Here is a 15,834-nt window from a genome sequence, read left to right on the forward strand (position 1 = left end):
CTTTCTTAAACTGCTGCTTTGCTCCGATAATTAAACACACAGTCTTGCCATCATTCAGTTTCACTGTACCCGAGTTCATCCAGGCCCGTAACGTTTTCACATACAGCTCCATCGGGGAAATTGTCTTCAGGTTGCTCCTCTCGTTCCCCTCCCTGATTGTCTCCATGTTGCTCCCCTCCTTCTCTTCCCTGATTGTCTCCATGTTGCTCCTCTCGTTCCCCTCCCTGGTTGTCTTCATGTTGCTCGCCTCGTTCTCCTCCCTGATTGTCTCCATGTTGCTCCCCTCCTTCTCTTCCCTGATTGTCTCCATGTTGCTCCTCTCGTTCCCCTCCCTGGTTGTCTTCATGTTGCTCCCCTCGTTCTCCTCCCTGATTGTCTCCATGTTGCTCCCCTCCTTCTCTTCCCTGATTGTCTCCATGTTGCTCCTCTCGTTCCCCTCCCTGGTTGTCTTCATGTTGCTCCCCTCGTTCTCCTCCCTGATTGTCTCCATGTTGCTCCTCTCGTTCTCCTCCCTGATTGTCTTCATGTTGCTCCCCTCGTTCTCCTCCCTGGTTATCTTCATGTTGCTCCCCTGGTTCCCCTCGCCGATTGTCTTCAAGTTGCTTCCCTCCTTCCCCTCCCTGATTGTCTTCATGTTGCTCCTCTCGTTCCCTTCCCTGAATGTCTTCGCGCTGGTTATGTGCTTCTCTTTCCTGTTGTCGTTCTTGATAAGCTACAGTGGTTGATGACCTAAAAAATCTCTTTTCAAATTCTTTAGTTTCAGTAACGTTCTTTCTAAAAAGTAATTCGATAAACGCAATACGAAATTGTCTCTGTTTGGCACAATAAATAAGTGGATTAATTAAAGAGTTAACTGTTGCCAAACATATCGTTGCAAAAAGAACAGCATATATTACATCCAGTGAAATTTTATCCTTAAGAGCGTTCCTGGCCCTTGTAAAACTAAATATAGGTAAATAGCAGAATATGAGTACAGAAACAACAGTGGCAGTAAGTTTAAGAGCTCGTTTTTCTTTCAAAAAGTTTTCTCTGGCCTCAGGTGAGACTTGCTGAGCTGCTATCTGCTTTTCATGGCGACGAGTTTCTTTGTAGACAATTGCATGGCATACAACAATGATTACAATAAATGCGCCTCCCAGTAACTTATTAGCGGACCAAAATGTGCTTGGGTTATAAAACAATAAAAACAAGTGCAAAATTGAGCAAATGATCCAGGCAACGGCAGAAGCGACCAGCAAGCGAAATTTGGTGACTATAAACATGTGCTTGTATGGATGCATTATTGCCAAGTACCGCTCTGCGCTGATCAAAAGAAGGTGAACAAGCGAACAAATGACGAGAAAGTTGTTACAAAGTTTCGCTGCAGTTTGTATCGAACATGTCTCATTTGTAGTTTTGCCTTGTAGGGTTGTTATGGTAACTGCAATCATTAGAGGCTGGCCAATGATGCCGACCATCAAATCAGCCGTTGCTAAACATGCTAGTGCTATGTTAGACTTGCGCTGTAGTCGCCCCTTGGTTGCTACCGCCGCCATCACAAGTAGATTCAACAGAATGGTGAAAGGTAAAGTAGTGGCGTTGATTATAATGGTGAAGACCACAACAGTGTAGGCTAGAGATGAAAATTGGTTTGGCTTTCCACCCATATCATTGTAGAGCGTACAGTCTGCTGGGAACGGAACCGAGTGCTGGTTTAGCGTGCTGGAGTTCATTTTCTTGTTAGGCGCTTTCGATTTTGTTTTTGTAGATTTCTCACATACCGGGCCAAAAATTTTCGTTTTGAAGCTTTACAGTAGAACGAGAAACGTGCCCTGTGGCTAGATTACAGTCCGTGAAGTGTTTGTTCAGCTTTCGTTGGCATTACAGCTTGACGCCGAGTTAAGTGTGTCATTGAGAAATGGGTGACTCCGCTGGATTTTGTTGCCTGAAGGCTCTCTTTATTCCTTTGGGCATTCACTTCGGCAGCCGCGAAGAATGATGCAAATTAGTTCGTTTTTACTTAGTTGAGAAAAGGTGAGAACTTTGCAGGAAAACCCTATAGCGAAGTCAAAAGACAGCAACAATAGCGTAATTAAGCAGCCTTGAGCCGCGAAGTTGCGAGAGTATTCCTTTGTTCTTGATATTTTTTGGAACTCTGCGGAATCACTGCAGACATTTGATGGTTTTGAGTTCTTCGCAAAATATTTTACGCTTTTATTTATATCAATGAACTAAGAGTCTTTTGAGAGCTTTAAAATGAGATCTCAAACGTGGTGTTTTGATCACTGTAAGCCGAGTCTCGATATTTTTTGTCAAGCGGTGCTTTGAACAGCGAGTTATTAAGTTTATGCTTAATTTGTGCACGGTATGATCATCTTCCCGATGCGTGTACTGCGTGGAAATCAAATACCATCTATTTAATGAAACGTTTTTCACGAAAAAGCTAAAACATTGATTTGTATTCCCTAAAGAAAGCGTGAAAAGGAAGAGCTGTGAAAAGAGTTGTAATTGTAATTCACTGTAAGCAAACCGGCATTTGATGTTGGGCGCTTTGTTTATTACGAGTGAAGACGCGCGGTCGATAATAATTAAGTTTATGTTTCTAAAATACTTGCTCCTAGCAAAGAGATTCCAAAATATCAAACCGAAAAAGGAATAAAAAAAGAAAACAGGGAAATTCAGCGTGGAAGTCGCATTCTGATTATACTTAATGACGCATTGACAAACAATGACATTAGCTCTTTCAGCTCTTTGGCCACTGTACCACGCGCTCTTTTTGACCTTGTTTACATTTTGCCACAAGTTACAGTGATTCTCTAAGTAATTTTAGGCTGAGAAGCGAGAATCTCTTATAGAACGCTTTAAACAAATCGGCAAATCCATGTATCCGTTAAGCGAACAGAATTTGTTGATTGATTGTTCGTTAGTTTGCAGGACGGGAAGTTGTTTTTAGAAATCTCGATCCTGAAGCGACGCGTTGCGAGTCGATGTGGTCATGGTGATTCATTTCTCTAGCTTCCCCAGGGAAAGATAAAATATCTCGCCTACTTCAAAGAGTTTGCGATCTTCGGAAACATGCCTCATTGGCGGAAATTGTTCTACAAAAGAGAGAGCAATAGCTTGAATATATGAATACTTAACGCCCCAAAATTTGGGGTGCACACTTAAATCGGCGTGAAGTTGTAATGCGCGCTGTGTCTTAGTAATTATTTTTTCAAAGAGAGAAATATACTTTAAGCTTCTTTCTTTTAAATATGACAGGTTTTCGTTTCACATTCAAAACTGGAATTCGTTATTGGGCCAAACAACAATTACAAACAGCAAATTCATCGTACACAAAAGAGCGTTTGCGAAACTGAATAAAACACATTAATTTAATTTTTAAATTACTCTTACTCGAGACACACGCACCAAGGCCAACAATTTTTATTAATCTCACTTACCGAGATTAAGTATTAATATTAAGGTATTAGCAATCGCTATTTACGGTTAAAAAATGCAGACGACTAAATTTGTAAGACATTTTGCAGCTGACACGTTGATTAAGTAATTTCTTGAAAAATACTAAGCTCGCTAAATCTAAATTGTGTTAAAACGTGATAAATGCTGTGACATGCTAAATCAGCTTTAAGAATATCCGCTGAAGTTTTCTTTGTAAAGGAACAGGAATACGCATGGATTCTTCGTCAAAGCGAATTGTCTGCAAGGTCTTGTTAGTACTGCGCATGCGCATGTCACCTTGTACTTGCGGTTAGGTGATTGTGGGATTATGATTGTAATCATCGCGCAAATGAGAACCAGTCTTTCAACTGATGCGTGTTACACGCAGAGAGACCGACAATCTAATTTAAGCTAAAGTTCGGACAGAGTTAAGGTTCATGTCAGTTTAAAATATAATCTTGAAATGTAATCATATATAGTCACTTGGTCCACTTGTGAAGATATGTATGCACTTCTGCTGTTAACTGAAAATGCATTAATTGTGCTGACATAAATACGTGGGAAATAGTACAGCCTTTATCTCAATAGTTCATTGTTTACAGAGGCAAGTATATTACTATTGAGGTCGGCAAACTTAGCCTTTAATTTCAGTAAATTAGAAATAGTTTTTGTAGACATCTGAAGATTAAGACAATTAAAAAGCTGTTTTTTATCACAACTGTTTAAAAAAAATCCATAGTAAAGTCAACCCGATAACGAGTAAACTAAAATGGATCAAATATTCGCATTTTTGGTGATCATTTGTTTAGGCAGGTTTATAAATAATGAGATTGATCTGGTTGTCGCTCAAAAGTGGCTTATTTATTTGAATTAAAGTTTTAATACATTTTCTTGATTCCTAGAAATTAAGTGTCGCCAAAGATCGTGCTCACGCCGACCTAATTCTAAACTCGCGAATTGCTATTAATTCAACAAATTATTTGAAAGAGCTGATGGTAAGAGAATTCTTGATTTCTCTGTCGTCAAAAGAGGCCTGTGTATTCTTTTTCTTTAATGGATGTCGCAAAAAAAAAAATGAAAAAAATAAGACGAAAAGAGACCTGAAAAAAGCGACTGCGCCGGATCGAATATCAAGTGTAAATGACTGACGTTTCAACTCAATTTGTTGTATACTACGTTGTAGATGAAGATAGCAACTGGCAGCTGCCCGTCTTTAATCATTTTTTCCCTCTGCATGAGAACAATGTTCTCATGCAGACCTAAAAATTTCATCAGTGAATTACTTGTGCCGTGAGTCACCGAGTTAAGTTCTGGCTCGCGTTCCTTTTTAATTGTATTATTATAATTTCTCTTTTCGTGTCGCGATTGTCCAAAGACTTCATATATGACCAAACGACGTGTCAAAAGATAGAAGGCAGATGCAAGAAAAATGAATAAAAATACCTTTTCGGAATTCATGAGGAAAAGTAGTTTTAACAGGTCTTAAAAGACCTTTTAACATCCTCACTTGAAGATATGATTGCCGAAGAATTTGCGAAAATTTGCGTTACATGCTATTCTCACCGCATAATTAAAATTGGTCGTTGTGGTTGGCAAGCTCAGATTAATTATATCTTCGTTGCAAGCCTATAGGCTGCTTCTTGCTTCAAATAAATGTCTGGATTCATATTTGAGCATAGGGAAATCGATATATTTAAAGGAAAGGGGGGTTTGGGAAGCGGAGGAAAAATTCCATCGGGGCTCGTAACCAAAGAAATTTGGTTGTCTATAAGGATGTAGGCTTACCTAAAAATTTCTAATAAATTTTTATTCATTAGTTTTCAGCCAAAAGTGCTGGACTTGTTACCAATATGATAAGGAACATTTTCCCGGTTATCTAGCTCCTAGGTATTTCCTTATATATAACGGACATATATTCAGAGTGAAGTATAATTGTATGTTCTACGTGTTAAGTCTGTAATATATAACCATTTGAAAATTTTTGAAAATAGAAGGAAGTGTAAACTAAAGTTGTTGTTGTTGTCGCTTTGATTGTGAGCTTACGCAGCGTTTACTTGAATATGGCCCGAGTTTAAGCTGCTATCAGCTTCTTGTTTACTATAATAAATAGTAACGAATCTGAAGAATGTTATAAAATATGTGATAGGATGTTGATAGAATGTTAGTTACAATTGCCTTCAGTTGCAAGTAAACCAAAAGTTTCTTCGCATTACCTTAACGCAACAAATGAGACTAAAACGACAAATACAATGTTCATTTCAAAGAGGTAATTAATCTCATTGTGCATCACAAGCGAAACATGACAAATGACGGAAAACTATAATGGTCTGAACGGGAATCGAGGTCACGACTACGGGATCCCACGACGATTGCTTCGACAACTGAGATACCCAGGGAACCAGACTTGCTCCTCTCGTTCCCCTCCCTAATTGATCTTCATGTTGCTCCTCTCGTTCCCCTCCCTCATTGCCTTCATGTTGCAGTCGAATGTTGAAAGTGAAAAAACTTCGTAAAAAATTCATTTATTATTAATTTAGGACGAATCAAACTAAATAACAACAAACAAATGCTGCTTAAAAGGGGGGGAGGGGGGGGGGAGTGCACCGTCAACCCCTCCCATGGATCCACATCAAACAATCAGTTTTCAATTATGTCTTAAAACTGTTAAACTTGTTACCTCGCGTATACGACGTAGGAGGGCGTTCAAAACAGACGGTACCGCTGCAGTAAATGCCCTATCACCAAGGGTCTTCTTAGTTGATCTTACATTGCAAGTGGACTCAATCAAAACTTCAGTATTTACGCTTCTTAGTGAGTACATACTGGATCTCTTTACGGACACTTAACTAGTTAGATAGGTAGGTGCGAGACCATGGATAGCCCTGAACGCTAGAATGCACATTTGAAAGATTATTCTTTCCCTGACGGGCAGCCAATGTAAGTTATACAAAACTGGTGTACATGTAATATGTTGAAAACGAGAGAAACCTGTGACGAGCCTGGTTGCTTAGTTCTGGACGCGTTGCAATTTATATACCGACTTTCCTGGGAGAACGAACAAAAGGCTATTACAATAGTCGATTGTACCCATTATAAAGGCGTGAACAAAAGTTCTAGGAGTGTCCACAGATTATTTCGTCGGGTGTTATGAAGATGAAATAACATTTCCTAAGGCAGATTTACTGGTGTTATTTATATGCGGTACTAAGCTTATGCTATCAACAAAAATGGTTCATAAGTTTCATGCGGCTGTGACCGGCTGAATTCTTGAATCACCCACAGACAGCGTATTCACTGTGACTTTCTTAAACTGCTGCCTTGTGCCGATAATTAAACACACAGTCTTGCCATCATTCAGTTTCATTGTACCCGAGTTCATCCAAGCCCGCAACGCTTTCACACAAAGCTCCATCGCGGAAATTGTCTTCAGGCTGCTCCTCTCGTTCCCCTTTCTGATTTTCTTCATGCTGCTCCCCTGGCTCCCCTCCCTGATTGTCTTCATGGTGCTCCCCTCGTTCTCCTCCCTGATTGTCTTCATGTTGCTCCTCTTGTTCTCCTCCCTCATTGTCTCCATGTTGCTCCTCTCGTTCCCCTCCCTGATTGTCTTCAGGTTGCTCCCCTCGTTCTCCTCCCTGATTATCTTCATTATGCTCCCTTCGTTCCCCTCTCTGATTGTCTTCATGTTGCTCCCGTCGTTCCCCTTCTTGATTGTCTTCATGTTGTTCCTCTCCTTCTCCTCCCTGATTGTCTTCATGTTGCTCGTCTCGTTCTCCTCTCTGATTGTCTTCAAGTTGCTCCTCTCGTTCTCCTCCCTGATTGTCTTCATGTTGCTCCTCTCGTTCTCCTCTCTGATTGTCTTCATGTTGCTCCTCTCGTTCTCCTCCGTGATTGTCTCCATGTTGCTCCTCTTGTTCTCCTCTCTGATTGTCTTTATTTTGCTCCTCTCGTTCTCCTCCCTGATTGTCTTCATTTTGCTCCTCTCGTTCTCCTCCCTGATTGTCTTCATGTTGCTCCCCTCTTTCCCCTTCCTTATTGTCTTCACGTTGCTCCTCTCGTGCCCCTCCCTGATTGTCTTCATGTTGCTTCTCTTGTTCTCCTCCCTGATTGTCTTCAGGTTGCTTCCCTCGTTCCCCTCCATGATTGTCTACATGTTGCTCCTCTCGTTGTTCTCCAAGATTGTCTTCATGTTGCTCCTGTCGTTCTCCTCCCTGATTGTCTTCATGTTGCTCCTGTCGTTCTCCTCCCTGATTGTCTTTATCTGGCTCTTTTGGTTCTCCTTCCTGATTGTCTTCATCTTGCTCCTCTCGTTCCTCTCCCTGATCTTCTTCAGTTTGCTCCTCTCGCTTCCCTTCCCGATTGTCTTCATGTTGCTCCTCTCCTTCCCCTCCTGGGTTGTCTTTATGTTGCTCCTCTCCTTCTCCTTCCTGATTGTCTTCATGGTGCTCCCCTCCTTCTCCTCCCTGAGTGTCTTCAGGTTGCTCCTCTCGTTCTCCTCTCTGATTGTCTTCAAGTGGCTCCTCTCGTTCCCTTCCCTGAATGTCTTCGCACTGATTATGTCCTTCTCTTTCCTGTTGTCGTTCTTGACAAGGTACAGGGCTTGATGACCTAAAAAATCTCTTTTCAAATTCTTTAGCTTCAGTAACGTTCTTTCTAAAAAGTAATTCGATAAATGCAACACGAAATTGTCTCTGTTTGGCACAATAAATAAGTGGATTAATTAAAGAGTTAAGTGTTGCCAAACATACTATTGCATAAAGAACAGCATATATTACATCCTGTGAAAATTTACCCTTAAGAGCGTTCCTGGCCCTTGTAAAACTAAATATAGGTAAATAGCAGAATATGAGTACAGAAACAACAGTGGCAGTAAGTTTAAGAGCTCGTTTTTCTTTTAAAAAGTTCTCTCTGGCCTCAGGTGAGACTTGCTGAGCTGCTATCTGCTTTTCATGGCGACGAGTTTCTTTGTAGAAAATTGCATGGCATACAACAATGATTACAATAAATGCGCCTCCCAGTAACTTATTAGCGGACCAAAATGTGCTTGGGTTATAAAACAATAAAAACAAGTGCAAAATTGAACAAATGATCCAGGCAACGGCAGAGGCGACGAGCAAGCGAAATTTGGTGACGATAAACATGTGCTTGTATGGATGCATTATTGCCAAGTACCGCTCTGCGCTGATCAAAACAAGGTGAGCAAGCGAACAAATGACGGTAAAGTTGTTACAAAATTTCGATGCAATTTGTATCGAACATGTTTCACTTGTGGTTTTTCCTTGTAGGGTTGTTATGGTAACCGCAATCATTAGAGGCTGGCCAATGATACCGACCATCAAATCAGCGGTTGCTAAACATGCTAGTGCTATGTTAGACTTGCGCTGTAGTCGCCCCTTGGTTGTTACCGCCGCCATCACAAGTAGGTTCAACAGAATGGTGAAAGGTAAAGTAGTGACGTTGATTATAATGGTGAAGACCACAACAGTGTAGGGTAGAGATGAAAATTGGTTCGGCTTTCCACCCATTTCATTGTGTTGGGGACAGTCTGCAGTGAACGGAACCGAGTGCTGGTTTTGCGTGGTGGAGTTCATTTTTTTCTTCTGTGCATTCGAAATTTTTCCAGATTTTCTTTTTCAAGTCTTACATTAGAGCGATAAACGTACGATGTAGCGAGATTACAGTTCATGAAGTGTTTGTTCAGCTTTCGTTGGCGCGCTGCGTCTTAATGAGAGACGGAAAAGAAAGAAATCGTTAAAGCTTTGTTCCTTTTAAATTTGACAGGTTTACCCAGAACTGGGCTGAATCTTTATTGGTCAAAACAACAATTACAAACAGCAAATTTATCGGGACACAAAGGAGCGGTTTCGAAACTGAAACCCCTTCCCCCCTCAAATAAACAAAAAAAACAAACAACAACATTAATTTAATTTTTAAATTATTGTTACACTTAAACGAGAGTGACGTACTAAGTCTAATTATAAAACATTAATTAAACTTACTGTTCACTTTACTATGGATTTTTTTAAACAGTTGTGATAAAAAACAGCTTTTTAATTGTCTTAATTCTCAGATATCTTCAAAAACTATTTCTAATTTACTGAAATTAAAGGGTAAGTTTGCCGACCTCAATAGTAATATAATTGCCTTTGTAAACAATGAACTATTGAGATAAATGCTGTGCTATTTCCCACGTATTCATGTTAGCACAATTAATTATGCATTTGAAGTTAACAAAGCCTCAACTGAGATAAAGTATTTATATTAAGATATTAGCAATTGCCATTTACGGATAAAAATGTAAACTAAACATTGAATAAATTTTTAAGACTTTTTACAGCTGTCACGTTGATTAAGTCATTTCTTGAAAAATACTAACGTCACTAAATAAAATCTAAATTGTGTTAAAACATGACAAATGCATCGCTGTAACATGCTAAATCAGCTTTAAGAAAATTCACTGAATTTTTCCTTATAAATGGACAGGAATATGCATGGACTCTTCGTTTTCGAAAAAAGCAAATCAGCGTCAAAAATAATTTGTCTGCAAGCCGGATCTCATTAATACCGCGTATGCGTATGTGAGCTTGCGCTTAATATGGCATTGTAAGAGTATGATTGTAATTATCGCACAAGTGAGAACCAGTGTTTTAATTGACGCGAGTTAGACGCAGAGAGAGCGACAATCTAAGTTAATCTTAGGTTCGGACTGAGTTAAGTTTCACGAAAGTTTAAAATATCATCTTGAAAATGCATTAATTGTGCCAACCGAAATACGTGAGAAATAGCACAGCTTTTATTTCAATACTTTATTGTTTACAGAGCCAATTTATATTAGTGAGGTCGGCAAACATATCCTTTCATTACAGTAAATTAGTAACAGTTTTTGTAGATATCTGAAAATTGATACAATTAAAATAAAAATAACTGCCGAGTTAACTAAAATGCAACAAATATATTTGACTTTTTGGCGATCATTTATTTGTTTAGTTTTTAAGCCATGAAACTAGTTTGGGTATGGAGAAAAAGTGGCTCATTTATTTGAATGCAAGTTTCAACAAATTTTCTTCAGTCTTTAGTTAGAAATTAAGTGATGTCAAAGATCGTGGTCATGCCGTCCTAATTCTGAACTCGCAAACTGCCATTAATCCAACAAATGACTTGAAACAGCTGATGGTAAGAGAATTCTTGATTTCTCTGTGGTCAAAAGAGGCCTGTGTATTCTTTTCCTTAATGGATGTCGCAAAAACATAAGACGAAAGGAGACTTGAAAAAAGCGACTGCGCCGGATCGAATATCAAGTGTAAATGACTGACGTTTCAACTCAATTTGTTGTATACTACGTTGTAGATGAAGATAGCAACTGGCAGCTGCCCGCCTTCAATCAATTTTTCCCTCTGCATGCGAACAATAATTACATTTTAATTTTCACACATTTACACGCTTTTGACGGTGACTTGGATGATATTAGTTTTCTTCAAGTTGTGAGATATTTTAAACCTAAAAATGTAATCAGTTAAATACTCGGGCCGTGAGGCACCGAGTTAAGTTCTGGGTCGCGTTCTTTATTATTATTATTATTATTATTATTATTATTATTATTATTATTTTTTTTTTTTTTTCGTTTTGCGATTGTTCAAAGACTTCATATATGACCAAACGACGTGTCAAAAGTTAGAAGAAGGATGCAAGACAAAGGGGAAGTCTTAATGAGTAATTTTAACTCACTTCTGTTCAGAGGTCAGACCTGTAAATATCCTTAGTTGAATGTGATGACCGGGAAACATTTGCGAAAATTTGGGTTACATGGGATCGCCACAACATTCGGAAAGCGTAAAACACTTGAATGCGGCCTACACGACGTATTCTCCTGGTCATTGTTCTTTTGATTCAAGATGGCGTCGGCTGTAAAGCGTTCGCGAATGGTTGCTTTTAGCGCAGAGAGGGTTCTAGAGCTGTTACAACAAAAAGATGATAGCCATGATAGCATGTCAAGAGGCGAAGAAAGCGATCTATATCGTCAGCTGCAGCATACAAGTTACAGATCGAGGTAAGAGTTGGGTATAATATGAATAATATGCACTGCTTGACTGTGTTATTGTGTGTATTTAAAGCGTTTGGTCTAAAATGCGATGAAATGTTATTTATTTTTCGAAACCTTGCCTCCTGCTTGGTATAAATGTCTGGACTTATACTAAAAATACGTGACTCGCAAAACCTCGCGAAGCTGGGGCTGGGTGGAAAGCCCTCTTTATCCGTATTGTAGCATCAAATGAGGAGATTAAAAGGTTTCTGAACATAGCAACTATTTTGATGAGCATGGTTCCACAGGCTAGTTTGCGGTTGAAAATCTATTTCTGTCGCGACGAAATGTACAACGTGCGTGAAGCGCTGTCGTGTTCGATGAATTTATTTCCCACGGAAAATTATTCTACCGCGGGCACAAAACGTGTAATTTCTTCAATGCAATCTTTCACAAAAAAGATTTCTAGAAGAAAGGGAAAAGATTCTGGAGAGATAGTTCTGTATCCAGTGAATATTGTTGAACATTGCAGTTGAAATTTGATCCGGCACGCAAACTTTCCCGATGTATGCAAATTTTGCTCCAGACGACGCTAGACAGTCTGACGTCATTCATGCTTTGTTTTTCACTGTTGCTAGGCAACAGTGTGGACACCTTCAACGAAATATATATATACATATATATAGAAGTAGCTGGACTACTCAATTTGAGCACATATGGAATTTAATACAAATTTGTTTCGTAGATCAACGCGAGGTTGATTCACTCCTCAGTTAATCTCCATACACACAGAGTGTGAGTCCTTTCCTGTAGAGCACTCTATTGGCTTCACCGGTGATCAACGCCTGAATTACATATATATAAATATATTTTTCGCTCGAATTCGCGCGGCTTAGCTCCGTTCGGGCCGGCTCGGCCCGACAAATTTATTCCCCTCGCTTCGCGAGGAATTAGAGTATATGGAGATCAATATATTTAAAGGAAAGGGGGTATTGGAAAACGGAGGAAAAAATTCCATCGGGGCTCGTAACCAAAGAAATTTGGTTGTCTATAAGGATGTAAGCTTACCTTAAAATTTCTAACTAATTCTTATTCATTATTTTTCAGCCAAAAGACTTGTTACCAATACGACAAGAAACAGTTTCGCGGTTATCTACCTAGCTGCTAGGCATTTTCTTATACAGTTATTTCAATAAACGTTGTCGGATAAAAGCTTAAAGCTTAAAGACATCTTCAAAGAGGCTGCCACCTCATCCATTTGATATCCTAAAATTTCTTTCGTCGAAATGGCTCGCCATCGTATATCTTCACTGGACGGGCGAGGCATAGCTGATTTTGATAAACTTATTCATAAAAAAATCCTTAAAAATCTTAAGGTCTTGTCTTACAGCTTTATACTTTTATCCGACAACGTTAATTGAAATAGCTGTATATAACATATATTCAGAGTGAAGTATAATTGTATGTTCCACATGTTAAGTCTGTAATGCATATATAACCATTTGAAAATTTTTGAAAATGGAAGGAAATGTGAAATAAAGTTGTTGTTGTTGTCGCTTTGATTGCAAGCTTACGCAGCGTTTAGTCAAATATGGCCCGAGTTTAAGCTGCTATCAGCTTCTTGTTTACTATAATAAATAGTAACCAATCTGAAGAATGTTATAGAATATGTGATAGGATGTTAGTAGAATGTTAGTTAAAATTGCCTTCAGTTGCAAGTAAACGGAAAGTTTCTTCGCATTACCTTAAAACAACAAACGAGACTAAAACGACAAATACAATGTTCATGCCAAAGAGGTAATCTCATTGTGCATCACAAGCGAAACATGACAAATGACGGAAAACTATTATGGTCCGAACGGGAATCGAGGACACGACAACTCGATCCTAGCACGATTGCTCTGACAACTGAGATACCCAGAGAAACAGACTTGCTCATTTCGTTCCCCTCCCTGATTGTCTTCATGGGGCTCTTCTCGTTCCCCTCCCTGAATGTGTTCATGATGCTCCTCTGGTTCCCCTCCCTTATTGTTTTCAAGTTGCTGCTCTTGTCCCCCTCCCTGCGTGTCTTCATGTTGTTCCACTCGTTCCCCTTCCTGGTTGTCTTCATGTTGCTCCCCTCGTTTCCCTCCCTGAATGTCTCCGCGTTGATTATGTCCTCTTTCCTGTTGCCGTTCTTGAGAAGCTACAGCCCTTGATGATTTAAAAAATCTTTTTTCATATTCCTTAGCTTCAGAAAAGTTCTTTCTAAAAAGTAATTCGATGACCGCAACACGAAATTGTCTCTGTTTGGCGCAATAAATGAGTGGATTAATTATAGAGTTAACCGTTATCAAACATATCGTTGCAAAAAAACCAGCATATATTACATCAATTGAAAGTCTGCTTTTGAGAGCGTTCCTGGCCCCTGTGAAACTAATTTTTGGTACATAGCAGAATAGGAATACAGAAAGAATAGTAGCAGTAAGTTTAAGGGCTCGTTTTTCTTTTAAAAAGTTTTGTCTAGCCTTAGTTGATTCTTGCTGAGCTGCTATTTGCTGTTCATGGCGACGAATCTCTTTGAAAACAATTGCATGGCACAGAACAATGATTACAATATATGCGGTTCCCATTAACTTATTTACAAACCAAAATCTGCTTGGGTTATAAAACAATAAAAACAAGTGCAAAATTGAACATAAGATCCATGCGATGGAAGAAGCGACTAGCAAGCGAAATTTGGTGACGATAAACATGTACTTGTATGGATGCATTATTGCCACGTATCGATCTACACTCATCAAAACAAGGTGAGCAAGCGAAGAAAAGATGAAAAAGTTGTTAGAAAGCTTCGCTGCAGTTTGTATCAAACATGTCTCACTTGTAGTTTTGCCTTGTAGGGTTGTTATGGTAACCACAATCATTAGAGGCTGGCCAATGATGCCGACCATCAAATCAGCCGTTGCTAAACATGCTAGTGCTATGTTAGACTTGCTGTGTAGTCGCCCTTTGGTTGCTACCGCCGTCATCACAAGTAGATTCAACAGAATGGTGAAAGGTAAAGTAGTGGCATTGATTACAATGGTGAAGACCACAACAGTGTAGGCTAGAGATGAAAATTGGTTCGGCTTTCCACCCATATCATTGTAGAGCGTACAGTCTGCGGGGAACGGAACCGAGTGCTGGTTTAGCGTGCTGGAGTTCATTTTCTTGTTAGGCGCTTTCGATTTTTTTTTTGTAGATTTCTGATATACCGAGCCACAATAGTTTCGTTTTCAAGTTTTACACTGGAGCCAGAAATCTGCCCTTCACCTTTTGCTCATCCCTATGTTATTCTGCGATTATCCTCGTAATTGTCGCACTGGTGAGAATCAGTGTTTCATCTGATGCGAGTTAGACGCAGAGAGAGCGTCAATCTAACGTTCGGACAGAGTGATGTTTCACGTCAATTAAAAATATAATCTTGAAATGTAATCATATATAATCACTTGATATGAAAAGGCATTAATTATGCTAACATACTTTATTGTTTACAGTCTGAGGCAATTTATATTACTATTGAGGTCGGTAAACTTACCCTTTAATTACAGCAAATTACAAATAGTTTTTGTAGATATCTGAAAATTAACACAATTAAAAAGCTGTTGTTATCATAACTGTTTAAAAAAAATCCATGGTAAAGTGAACCCGATATCGAGTAAACTAAAATGGATCGAATATTCGCATTTTGGTGATCATTTATTTAGGAAGGTTTAGAAATAATGAAACTGATCTGGTTGTCGCTGAAGAAGTGGCTCGTTTACTTGAATGACAGTTTTAACAAATTTTCTTAATTCCTATAGAAATTAAGTGTCAAAGATCGTGCTCACGCCGACCTAATTCTAAATTCGCGAATTGCTATTAATCCAACAAATGATTTGAAACAGCTGATGGTAAGAGAATTCTTGATTTGTCTGTCGTCAAAAGAGGCCTGTGTATTCTTTTCTTTAATGGATGTCGCAAAAACATAAGACGAAAAGAGACCTGAAAAAAGTAATTGCGATCGAATATCAAGGGTAAATGACTGAAGTTTCAACTCAATTTGTTCTAATCTACGTTGTAGATTGTGATAACAACTGGCAGCTGCTCGCCTTCAATATTTTTTCCCTCTGAATACGAACAATATTTCAGATTTTAATTTTCACAAATTTACATGCCTTTGACATTGGCTTGGATGATTATAGTCTTCTACAAGTGTTGAGACATTCCTAACCTAAAAGTGTTATTATTTTCAGTACTATAAAAAATAGTATAGTAACCAATCTGTAGAATGTGATACAATATGTGAAAGTTTCTTCGCATTACCTAAAAGCCACAAATCAAGCTGCAACGATGTATGCATTGTTTAGTGTCAAAGAGTTAATCTCTGATATGCCTCA

This window comes from Pavona decussata, unplaced genomic scaffold (genome assembly GCF_977016875.1).
Source record: "Pavona decussata unplaced genomic scaffold, jaPavDecu1.1 SCAFFOLD_92, whole genome shotgun sequence".
Taxonomy (NCBI): Eukaryota; Metazoa; Cnidaria; class Anthozoa; order Scleractinia; family Agariciidae; genus Pavona; species Pavona decussata.